Genomic DNA, 13,002 nt, shown 5'->3' with positions numbered 1-13,002 from the left:
TCTGAAAGCAGCACCCACTTTATACCACATTCCCCACTGCGACAATTTACACAGCAAGCGTTTGCCACATCACAGGAAAGAAAACGTCAGTGTCACCATGAGCAGCATGTCCACAAACATGCCAGACCTCTAACCCGTCATGTGATTTCTATCAGTGCTTCTGGAATTGCATATTGGCATATAACACAACATGGCTGTCAGCAGATGTTGGATGGGATAACGTGAGAACGTAATAAGGAAAACATGGTTCCACTTCATCCTTGTTGGTGGGCTCTGAGTTCTCCCCATCCCTCATCCTTTAATCTGTTTTGATCATGATTCTTCTTCTCTTCTCTCTCTACAAGGCCCGGACGGAGGAGATGTCAACAGTGTAGAACAACTCAACTGTCTGCATATTAAGCCGTATGACTCCCCGAAACACCTGAATCTTGTTGTTTCAGCTGCTTGTGTCTCCTCACGTGCACGCTGCTTGGTTGCTCTCTGATGTGATCCATGGCTGTTTGCATGTTCGTCAGCGAGACAGAGAGCGAAAAAGGGCATTGTGCATTAATGCATAACTTGTTTATCACAAATCAACCATTTGCGGGTTTCACATTGGATGCAAAATTTTACATTTTTGAAGTGGACTCAGCTTTTCCACATTACACCTCTGCCAGTGTGTCTGACCTCAGCTTGTTCGCCTGTCTTCAGTTATAAACTCAAAGCAGGTTGTTGTTGATGGTGGAGGAGGAAACACAAAATGCTGCAATCCCCCAATGTTTTGCTTCAGCTAGATGGGATTGTGACTGTCAGTTGTCATTAAACAAAGACTGAGAATCACAAATCCCTTGAGCTGATGAATGTTGAAGCATAGAGTGTTTCATCTGTGCTTAATTACACTGAGAAGAGAGACATTTATATTTTAAAATTTCTACGCTGCTTCATATGGAAACAATGAGCACATTTGACAACAAGTTATCTTTTTACATTCGTTGGAGCTGACCATCAGTGAATATTTGAGAGACTGTATTTAGACACCAGTGCAAGAGAAATGTGTTCATTATTCCACAGTTTCATAACACCATCGGCCTTTAATTTAGTAACTGGCAATGCAATATTGTAACTGTAAATGTATGTAATCAGTTCCATGTATCTACTGTACAAATGCTACAGTAATTGATGTTGCATGTCCCCCTTCCTCTGCTACAGCTGTAAGGATGTATGCAGTATTTTTAACCATCCAGATGTGACTGTTTAACAACCATCTGGACTGAAGTCCACATCAGCTTGTCCATTCAGTAAATACCGCTCAGGAAGTGCAGGTACACAGCTCTTCACATTAGTCTGTCCATTGTCGTGCTGAAATAATTCCCATGGATGTCTAGGGAACATGGGAACAGATGCAGAACAATCCATGTAACACAACATGGCATGAAGCACTTTATTGAATTAGTGGGCTTTTGAAATCTGAAGCTAGCTGGATAACTTGAACAAAGCACAGGGACATTTAGCAAGTCCACCATTTGGAGCGTTGGCTATATGACGAATGTTCACGCAAGCATTGCACTACATGTGCTTTGATTTTGAGCCATTGAATTATATCTTTGTCTATGAAGACCATACAGACTATTCAATACCATACTCAGCTGTGACAATCTGTTGCTGGTTGCATAGTGTTCAAAGATCACTGAGTTGTGGTCGCGCTCATCTAACTAGAAACACACTTAGAAACTGACTTCCCAGAATATTCAACAAAAATAGCTCAATATTTTTATAACTAAATTATAAACTAAGCCGTGACTGTGGCGTTAACTGGCTGTGAACTTGGATACTCTGACCCTGATCATGTGTGAAGCAACTTTGTCAGTATTTTAATTCTGTCCCTGGAGAATTCATATTTGGGAACCGCTAAATGCTCTCCACATGCAAATCTTGCAATAATGAATTAATCATTCGTTATTATTTCCACATTGAACCAGATGTAATTAGCTCCCTGTCCTCAGATGGTTTTGTCCTTCTTAAACGAGATCAAATAAAAAAAAATTATGAAACTGGATGAGGTTGATGGTGAGCTTACACGTTTTTAGGGGTTGATATAGAGCATCGCTATTTGTATGAAATAACAAATCGTATTGTAGTTTCCTTTAATTGACTATTCTTAAAAAAGATAGAATTGAGTCCATAGATATAGCAGAGAAGCAGAACTGCAAGTGCAAGCCGTTGACAGTTAAATTGAGACTGAATGAGCATCACTTTAAGGTTAGCATCATATTATATTTTCACCCTCCAAATATTCACTCCGTCTCTCATTCAAATCTATTAAAACTCAAACGACAAACCATGAATTTCTCCATCACTCGTAATTCATGTGTTTCCTGATGGAAACACTGATGCACTCTTTTTGGAAATGGAGATGGTTATTATTCTGGCATCTTTCATCACCATATTTAGAGCATTATCACATTACCAGACTACAAACTGTAGCATCAATCTCATACACCGTTTACAGTTTGTGATGGCTCTGATCTATATTTATTAACCGCCATGTGTCGTGACATCACGTCCTTTTTTGTGGCCAAGTGCAGGGCAATTTTATTGAATGAAAATGTAACATTTAGTTCTATTTAGATAATGAAACCTGTAGCTACCACCTAAAACCAATCACAAACACTGTCTGAGTTTTCATTTATTCTGATATTGACTGGTTTACAGTTACGTGCTTGTGTGATATCACAATGATGGAAAAACTCTGTCCTGTTACTTCCTGTCACTGGTTGTAATTTGAAAGTTGAGATTCAGCAGTATTTCCCTTTAAAGCCTGTGGGTAAGCTATTAATCAATCCATAACTATGCCTAAGAAAAACAAACGCTAAGTCCAGCCATGAATCATCATGGCAGAGTAGCCACACTGACTACACAGTGCAGATTTATGGAGTAATTAATGCCTGGAGAATTTCTCCAAATGTAAGTACACAAAGTGTGCTGCTGTGCTCTTCGCATCAAGTTTGAATTCACGCCCTTGACCAGAGAGGAGTGCTTCCTTTTTATTGGGGCGGCTGTGATTCAGGAGGTACAGCTGGTCGTCCACTAACCACAGGGTTAGTGGGTCGATCCCGGCTCTTCCTGTCAATGTGTCGAAGTGTCCTTGAGCAAGACACTGAACCCCAAGTTGTTCCTGATGATCAGACCAGCGCCTTGCATGGCAGCTGTGTGTGAATGGGTGAATGAGAGGGAAAAATTGTAAAACGCTTTGTCCGTTAAGGTACTGGACTGTGCTATATAAGCATTTACCATTTGATATTATCCACAGCAGTTGGTGGCTTTAAAGTATAAGGCTGCCAACAATCTACATTTTTCTTAGTGTAAACAATTCCCAAGAAAAAGACCAAAGCAAACAATAAAATTATCCTTCTAAGAAGTATTGCCTGTGTGACCAAAGCCCTATAAAGCTTTTTCCTCTGTGTCATAGGAATCCATTGCGGTCCAAAAACTATTAAAAACACACGAATGAGCCATGCTGTTGCACTGGTCGATATGTTTCTTTATTACAGTAACATTCATTTATTTTGAGTCAATCCCATATGTCCCCTCCTGCTGCTGAAAATACTCACCAGAACACCAAATATAGTCCACAACAAGTACACTGTGTACTCCAGTATGAGTAATCTTTGCTGAAAACTACAATGCCCAGCTATGTTAGGAAATTACTGAGCCCTTATTAAAAATGATAGTACATGTTTGTGGTCTGTTTGAAAGATTCCTGTCTTCAATTAGACTAAATAGGCCACAGACAGGGTAATGAAATCAGCAAGTTTTGAGAGACGGACTAACACATTGTTGGTTTTGGTCTTTTAAAGTGATTTGTGGACAGTAAGAAAAATATAGAACAACCCTAAACTTATCCTTTGAAGAAGAAAGTTTAGTGTCCATTAAATGTAACTGATAATTCACCACTGGAAAAAGTTCAAGTAAAGATGTATTTTCTAATTCTCTGTGACAGCTAAGAAAACATATCAAGTCTTTATTTTCCCCCCAATCTGCCATTACTCGACGTGTGATGTGTATTAAATGGGAAAATGTCTTGGCTGAGCTGTAAAGAAGAATACACATTATCTTAAACAGAGATCAGTGTGGCCTGAAGGGGAGAGAGGGTACCAAGTGTGCTGCTGAAAGGTTTATACAGCCAGAAATTTGGAGCCGTTTTCTTAATGCCATTGCATAACAAGTTGAGTTATTCCAGACCAGACTGAGAATAATGGAGTTTTTGATGACAGTGCCATCTAAAGTTATTTATGATGGTTTGTGTTGGACAAATATTATGCGAGAGTCATTTGGATAGTAATGAACCTGTCATGGAGGGGAAAATCATTTTTGTTTCTCAGAAAGAATGTGGGCCCTCACGGCTATTTAAAATAAGACTTCTCACCTCCGATCAGTCTGGGGGATAGATTATGGGAAGTGCCCATACTCAAAGACTAGTGTAGTAACCAACATTTCATAGATGAAGCAACAGTTAACCTCATTAACAGCTGCTATCATACTCTGTCTGTCTGTGTCTCTACGCATCTCTAAAGAATTTTCCAGCTTCAACAGCTTCTACAAAATTCTAGTAAAGGGACCAAACTATGATCTGTCTGGTTCTGTCTGTTGCTGTTGTTACGCCATTTCCAGGATCCTCTCTGGAACAATAAATTAGAGTTGACTTCTTTTGCAGTTCAGAAGTAGATAGGTGGCCTTGTTGAAAAAGTATTTTTGTCCTCCCCTTCTCACGAAACACAAAAACTGTCACATGGCTCAACATAAATTGCAAGTGAAGTATTCGCAACTGCTTCATTTGTAATGCAGCCTTATTTTATCTACCAGAAATACACTAAAGAGTCAGATGAGGGATTCACTGACAAATGTTTCAACATTAATTTATTAACCCCATGAATTTCACAAGGTTTCATTTAAGCTCGAATCGGAGCTGCTCACATTTATTAAAGAATTGTAGGCCTGCAATGAATGTGCTGTATGGCATGTGGGTTGAATTAATATATTTTTATATTTTCCTTTTTGGAAAAGGTCCATTTCCTTCATGCTTTGCTTCACTGGCAGCAGAGAGACAGATGATCTGATGCCAGAGAGGATAACTTCACCCCAGTGTCCAAACCCTGTGAAGATTAGATTTTTTTTTTTTTTCTTAAGAAGTCAGATCATATATTGTCAATGATGTGAATGTAACCACATGCCAAAATATTACTTCATTAAAATATTTTAAACAGTCCTGTTTGCATGTTAGCAGAGGTTAGACCTTGTCTTAACGGAACAGTTCGACATTTTTGGGAAAGACGCTTGTTTGCTTACTTGCCAAGTGTTAGACAAAATAGGTTAGCTAAGCATTAACACTGGAAATGGAGGGGAACAGCTTGCTTAGCTCTGTCCAAAGGTAATGTAGGTGCATATTTATTGTGCATGCATCAAAGTGGTATCAAACGTCTCATCACACTCTCTGTAGGAAAACAAGAGAGTATCTTTTCCAAAACTATAAGTCCTACTTTGATGACAAAGTTGGTAAGATTTCAGTTAAATATGTTTTTGGAATTTTTAGAACGTGTCAGTTTTTTTTACACACTTGCAATTGAAAGTGAAATTCAAAGTCTGAGATGGGAAACCATAAAGAAGAGGAAATGTAGTTAAACATGTACAAATGTGTGGGCCCTGTTGTAAGCTCTGTACACTGTAATCAACAAACATCACAGTAGTTATATTTCAGGTTGACTCCCAGCTCGTTTACTCATGCGTTTCAGCTGCAGAGGCAGAGCAGTGTTTGTTGTGGGGGCTCTTCATCCCCATGCAGACAGCCCGTTAAAGTCACTAGATGACTGACAGCCAGCAATCAGAGAAAGCCAGGGGGCCCGTCTCTGTAACTGATGCCAAAAATAAATGCGTCAAGCATAGCCGAAAGAACAACAAATGGAAAGTTGTGCAGGAAAGCTCACCACACGATAACCATCTGAAAATAAAAAGGAAGGAAACCAATAATTACATTTAGGCTTTAATTTGATGTTCTGTTTAGTTTCACAAGCATCCACCGCTTGCACCTGCCAGAGAGCAGACCGCCACAGTCCCCTTCATGACATCACTATACGTGTCCTACTTTGCACCTTTCACCAATGAACTCCTTTCTTGACGCAAAATGTCTATACTTAAAGCCTGCCAACAGATTTTTTTCAGGCTTTATTCCTTTTAGAAGAGGCTCTAAAATCCCCATCATGCATCCAAAGAAATGAGCAATAAAAATGGCTGTCATCACATTCCTCCATCTTGGATTTGACCGTCCATGACCTGTGCATGGCATCTCTGCCAGGACTCCCAGAGGTTGTGAAACAGTAACACATGTCAGCATTATGATGAAGGGAATCCCTCCTTTGGAAACACCTTCCCTGGTCTTCTTTATCTGTTTCTCTTGCTCGGTATGGATGTACTACTTTTTATTTCCTGCAGAGGCTGTGGAAGAACACAGCATCTCTTACAGAACATGTTTGAACTTGAAAGAAGATAACTTGATGGGAGTTTTATACTGGTTACATCTGAGAAGTGAGGAAATGAAAACCTCTTCCTTTTAACTGTGTTATTACAGGTATATTTACAAGTGCTGCATGTCAGAGTTATTGCTTAAATGCCTCCATGATTTTAATGACAGATTTCCTCTTTATGGTAGCTGTTAGAGTTTATTATGAAAAGCTACTGCTGCAATGACATTTGATGACTTTTCAGGAAATGAAAAAAGGTTAAATAAACTTTTAGGATTTTTAACTCCATAAAGTCACATGTGATCATCCAGTTTATGTTAAAATCACTGATGACTGGAAGTAACATTGAAGGTAGACAAGGCTGGATTACCAGCTGTTCAAAGTATGCAACTATCCTAGGGCACCAGAGGCCCTTACTTGCAACTAGACAACCAAAGTATTGGAAAAAAAATTGTCCTGATGGGGGCGCTAGATAAAAAAGTCGAGAGATAATCTGTACCAAATGTCATGGATCTCCATGGATATCCATAATGGTTGTTGAGACATTTCACTCTAAACCACAAATGTCAACCTCATAGTGGCACTTGAGGAAAAGTCAGTAGGATTCATCTTCTGGGGATCATGAATATCTGTACAAAATTTCATGGCAATCCATCTAATTGTTGTTGAGATATTTAAGTCTGGATCAACTGACCGACTGACTGACCCACATGCTGGCATTGCCATTCATAGTAAGGATCCTGAGTCGGCTCTTGCATTTTTACTCGATCTTGGGGTTCTTTCTTAAAGAGGGGGCCCCTGTGTTAAAATATTGTCTTTCAGTTGATATTATGCTTAAATGGTACATTTCCTTCAAGAAACAAACTAACTTACCTGGGGCAGAATAGTACTCCAGTTTAGAAATACTGGTTTGCTGTCTGGGACTGGACTGGATTGGAGGAATGTTTCTGTAAGGGGTCAATAGAGGCCAACAGTTAATTTTTGCCCCAGCACCCCCCTAACAGTTTCTCCAGCCCTGGAGTTAGGAAGTATCACATGACAACTATGATGTGTCCTTATAATATTACAGGAAAAGCTACAAAGAATTCTTGTTACTTGTATGGTGCAATCCACCCTTAATGGCATGCTCAGGTCAGATGTGTGTTTCACATAATTGAATTCCAAAGGAAAAACACTAAAGTTGGTGATGATTTATTTCAAATAAAAATTGAGTCTGGATTTCATGAATTCTGAAAATACTTCAAGCTGTCTTTGGTATGAAATAGAAATATATTCCATCCCTTCAGAACGTTGACCTACAAAATACAGACCTGAGGAGCAGCAGATACCAGGCGCTCCAGAGGCCTCAGGGGTAATTAGCAACAGCCGCCAAACTTTCTGCTCATCACTGATACAGTTCTGCCTGAAGCGATGAGGTGAACAACATAACTTCTTGCCATCTAAATCATCAGAAGCATGTTCAACAAATAGGGAAAGTTTTCTCAAGTGTTACCTTTTAAAACTGAAGAGGAAAGCTGACAAATAGTTGCTTCATTTCCCATCATCCTCCCACTGGTCCCTGTTCACAGCCGCAGAAACACACACACACACACACACACACAAACACAAACACACACGTGTCATTGCTAAGGACTGATAGCCAAACAGGAGGAAAAAAAGGGAAAAAGAGAGGGACTGAACACATCTGCAACTCTTAACTGTCCACATGAAAATCTGTTGAAAACATTATTTTTTCCTTTTATTTGTTCTTGCAACCAGTGACTCCTCACTTCTTTGAAACATGGAAAATTTAATGACAGAGTTGCGTTATTGACAAAGCTTTTATTTATAAAAAGTGAATTTATATGCACTTTATTAGTCTTTTGTACGGTAGAAGTGTAGGATTTCTTCTAACACGTTTCCTTTAAGAATGAAGACGGCTGCCTTCATCCTCCATTCACCAGAATCTTGGCAGCAATGAGACAAATCAACAGGGATTCTTTTTGCCCACAGTCTTTTGAGCATCTGCAAAGCGATGCAGATCGAGTGATCTCAGCCCGGATGAAAATGTGTGAAAATGGTCAGGGGAGATTGGTGCACTCTGTTCTGGTCAGGATCAGGTCTGACTGTTGGCTGAACGGTGCTGAGGTGCACGGGGTGTTTTGATAGGAGGTAAGTGACATGATGCCCAAAGCCAACAGTGGATTATATATCTCACACATCTGTAGAAACTCTTAAAGAGACTCACGCACCAAGCATTTTGGAAATCCCGAGAGTTCCCAAGCACTGAGGCCAAACTAAGCCATCTAGTTGTGTTCTACACCCCTCACTGTGAATATTATGTCCGATATGATCATTGCATGCATTTTAAACTCTGCCACTGAGGAGGATTCCTTAAAAATGATGATATAAAAACACCAAGCAAACATATTAAATTGCAGTCAGTTTTACAGCTACATCCTGAGATAAAAGCAGAAATTACTAGACCAAAGGTGCTGTATCTGTGTGGTGGAAATTTCAAGCTTTAAATCACAGAATATTTTCCTCAATACCCTGTAAAAGAGGAAGATGCAGCCATTAGCTAATATTAAGTTTATGCTCCTGTGCTGGAGAAAATAGCTGGAAAAAATGGAGAATGCCAAACCAAAAAACAGGCACCACAAGCACGAAGTGCAATAAAAAGTGCAGACATGCGATGGGCCCTGGAGGCTGAAACGTGGGTATTTGTGATAGTGATCTGATGTATATCCATGATGTCCAGTTAAGATATTAGAGCCAGTGATGCTGATTTAATTTTTTTTCTTCTTCATTTTCTTCACTCTAGGCAGAACTATGTAGGACTCCAGTTTAATATTCACTAAACAGCTCTCATTTCTATGTCAGCATGGTTCTAAAATATAATAAAATAAGTATTGTTTTGTTAAAAAGTGTTAAAACAGGAAGAAAGAATGACCAGTTGAGTCAGTTTTATAAAAAAAAAATTCGCCAGCTGCAATTATTTTAGCAGTAAATTGACACCAAAGGTCAGGAGAATGATTGAGCCATAGAAATAAAAATACAACCATTACACGATTATGTTATTATACATTTTAATTTTGTACTTTTTCTGTAAATAGATAAAAACACAAGTTTCTCATCATTTCTAAAATGTACAATATTGGCACAAATTAGAGTAATGCAGAAGGAAATAACTTAACTGAAACTTTCGTCTTGTGCTCAAACAGGTAAGAACTGACCATTCAGTACATGAGGCTTCGAGCCAACAATGCATTGACATTACTTTGCTTTTAAACCTGGCTACTCCTCACAACACACTCCAAAAGAAATTACCTGGGAAAATCATTAAATTGTCTTGTTTACCTTGGATGACTCAGAGAAAATCTTTCCTACCATTCTGGCAGGAGACATAAACAGGGACTTCCATAGCAGCAAATCCGTCAAATAATATTATCATACTTCATCCAATTTGTTTACAGTGGCAGCGGGGTTGAAATTAAGAGATGGTCAATAAATTTGGGGGGGATATAAATAATAAAAAGCGCCAGAGGCTGCAATAGCACAGGAAACCTTCTGTTGGTATTATCAGAGGGACTTACAGACTGGTGGCCGCAGAAAGTCTGAACTGTGATGACAACACGGACAAAGTGTAGTTTACTGTTCCCTTTCCAGTGCTTGCTAGTTTTGTGTGAAGGTCTAAGAACAAAACAGGTTTACAAAGGCCAAGAATTTGTGATGTTCTGTTTTTATTGGTGTGGATAAAATCCGCAAACCAAAAATTTTAATGGATCACTCTGTAAAATTGTGATAGTATCTGGCATTCTTTATGGCGCCTAAACATCTCCTCCTTCCTTCCCAGCCATTTTTGCCTCTGGTTCGTGGGACTTTCTGCTGATTGTGTGCATTCGCCCACCGGTCTCTGATTAGGCTCCAGCTTAATTTCAAATCCAGTTGAGGTGTTTCCAGTGTTTGTTCGAAGCCTCAAACAAATCTCCTGGAAATACAAGCTTTCCCATGAACCGCAAGACAGAAAAAGGAGGAAAATGTTTCAGCACATGGCTGGATTGAGATGGGGAGAGACTCAGACAGTAATATATACTCTGTTTGGGTGATACTGCCAGAAACCACTGAACAACAAAAAATTTATATTATGTAAGACTACTGGCTGACCGTCCTTGTACACATCTTTTTGTACCTACGGTTGTGGTTGCTGTAATGAGTCTGTTTGTGATATAACAGTAAAATTGTTTCACTGCAGTTAAAATGTGACTGAAGGTGTATGGGGACTATATACAAAAGCACCTATGCTCTAAAATGTAGTGCTTTACTGTCACAGGTGGGATTTCTGACGGACAGTGTGGTTATCTGTTTTTTTCATGGTTAAATATTACCATTCATTAATACCACTTAGGATGAGTTGATTCAAACTACACTTACTAAAAACCAACTGAAATTATCTTTGTTGGGACTGTCAGATGCGTTACATGGGAAAAGCTTTTCTTGGATATAGCCTACTGTATGATAGGGCTGCCAACTTTTGACTTAAGCTTAGAGTGAGATTTGTTCCTGTGTGTCTGTGTGGGTGCGTGTGTGGGAGAGGGGGGTATTTTAGAAGTACTTATTTTTGTTCATAATAAAATGAGCATGATATGTGGTTAATGGATGTCACTCTGGCCTTGTTTAGTGCTGAAATAACTTTACTCCTATGTAGGTCGGCTGTACAGTGTTACACCAACAGATCCTGAGTAACACCTGATGAATTCATAAAATTAGACAAATGACCATTGTGTACCTGTCAAGTTAACATGACTGAAATCTGTGAGGTCAGTGATTGAAATCCGTGAGCAACCCCCACCGCTCACACATGAAAAAAGACAACACTTGCAAGCATGGGTGCCTTGTAATTTAAAATAAAATTGCTGCATTTCTACACCACCTAACCTCTTGGATTAGGTCAAGAAACAGCCACCTGCACTAGTTTAGATTAGTTAGATTGAGAGTTCTATGAAAACCAAGAATGCATCAAGAACAATATATAATGGGGTGGATCAGGGCAGGAAATGATTATGAAGAATGGCTATTTCAAATTTATGGCGCAAGAAGAGAGGGAGAGACGCTGTGCTGCTGCCAGAAGAGCCGCTGACTGAGAATGCATGGGAATAAATTACACTATAATAGAGTTGTGTATATTTCTTGCTTTTATGCTGATGGTCTGTATAACTTGCTGCTGTTGTGCTGTGCTGCTCTGTCTTGTCTGTCGGTGCGCTGTCAGTGTCCTCTTTTTGCACTGTGATGTTATCAGTTATGAATTTGTTTTTCACAACGTAAGAAATGGATGTAAGAGCATCTGAAAAGTGTCAAGTGAGTGAGACATGAGTCTCACATTCAAGCATTGGAAGCCCTGCTGTATAATTAGATAAAGAAGTCGATCAAAGGTAAAAATGCTAATGCTAGCTACACTGTTTGAGGTCATGGTTGTAACACATTTGTCTTTTTGTACTTATGTGTCACTATGATATAGCTACCTAATGAGTTAATCATGTGTTTTACTGTAGTTGACAGGATTATGATATTTTTAAGGTATACTTGTGAATTAAGAGGTTTCATCAGCTGGCTTGCTAGCTATTAGCCACAAATATAACTAACTTGCTATTTGTGAAAAGCACAAAACCACTAATGTTTCAAAGCACTACAGTATATTTTGCATCACCCATTGTCTTTCCTTTTGGAAGAGTATTGATATTGCCTATTTAAATTTAATAGGACAACTGATTTTTGTGTGACATCATTATGAGGTAGGCTGATATAGTTATCACCAACATGGAGCAGCCAGAAACATCCATGCCCTTCCCTGTGCATCTTTAAAATGCAAAAAGACAGTACAAAATAAACAAAAAACAAACACATGTCTGCTATGAACAACAGCTAATACAATTTCCAGATGTTATGCCTGAACATGCCTGAAGGATCGCCATTGAATCAAGGTCAACAAAAACATTTTCCGTCCAATCCAGTCTCCTAAATCTAAATTGAGTATGTAATCTTCCTGGTTACAACATCCCAGTGGAATAAGGTAATTCTACTTGGCTCGATTATCATCATTAATATTCATTTGGTGCATGGGGTGTAATGATATGGCCAGATGAAGGACTGAGTGGGAGTTAGTGAGCAGGGATTCTGGTCCAGGGCCCACTACCAGTTCAGAGAGATCACACAGGTCTGGCCATGTTAAGTGCATTTGTATGAGCATGACTGCACATGTACTGTGTGTGTGTGTGTGTGTGTGTGTGCTGGTATATCTGCTATCTGTTGCCTAGACATTTTTCTGCCTCTGCTTATTTAGCAAAATGTACGCACAGAAGAGGCTGTGATGTTCCACTTTCTCGTACCTTGATCTCCACTTGGCTGGCGTCACATCACCACATCCAATCCCCAGACTCCTTACTCTCCTCTGTCAGAACAGATATCAGTTTTTGATTAACAGTTTTGGTCAAAGTGGTGGTTGGGAGATCAGCACAAAGTCCTTGCCATA

The 13,002-nt window shown here is 39.3% G+C and overlaps 1 long non-coding RNA gene across 1 annotated transcript; it reads right to left on the bottom strand.

Moving 5' to 3' along the window:
• Window positions 1-6,031: 6,031 nt before the first annotated feature.
• On the bottom strand, window positions 6,032-12,921 carry LOC122999010. The gene is made up of 4 exons (XR_006407558.1): window positions 12,860-12,921; window positions 7,987-8,052; window positions 7,368-7,441; window positions 6,032-6,468 (listed from the first exon to the last, which is right to left on the bottom strand). It is a non-coding gene; the product is annotated as an uncharacterized LOC122999010 (long non-coding RNA).
• Window positions 12,922-13,002: the final 81 nt, after the last annotated feature.

This window comes from Thunnus albacares, chromosome 15 (genome assembly GCF_914725855.1).
Source record: "Thunnus albacares chromosome 15, fThuAlb1.1, whole genome shotgun sequence".
In the NCBI taxonomy this organism is placed as follows: Eukaryota; Metazoa; Chordata; class Actinopteri; order Scombriformes; family Scombridae; genus Thunnus; species Thunnus albacares.
The sequence above is the reverse complement of the archived record's forward strand: the minus strand, read 5'-3'. Positions and strand labels throughout refer to the sequence as shown.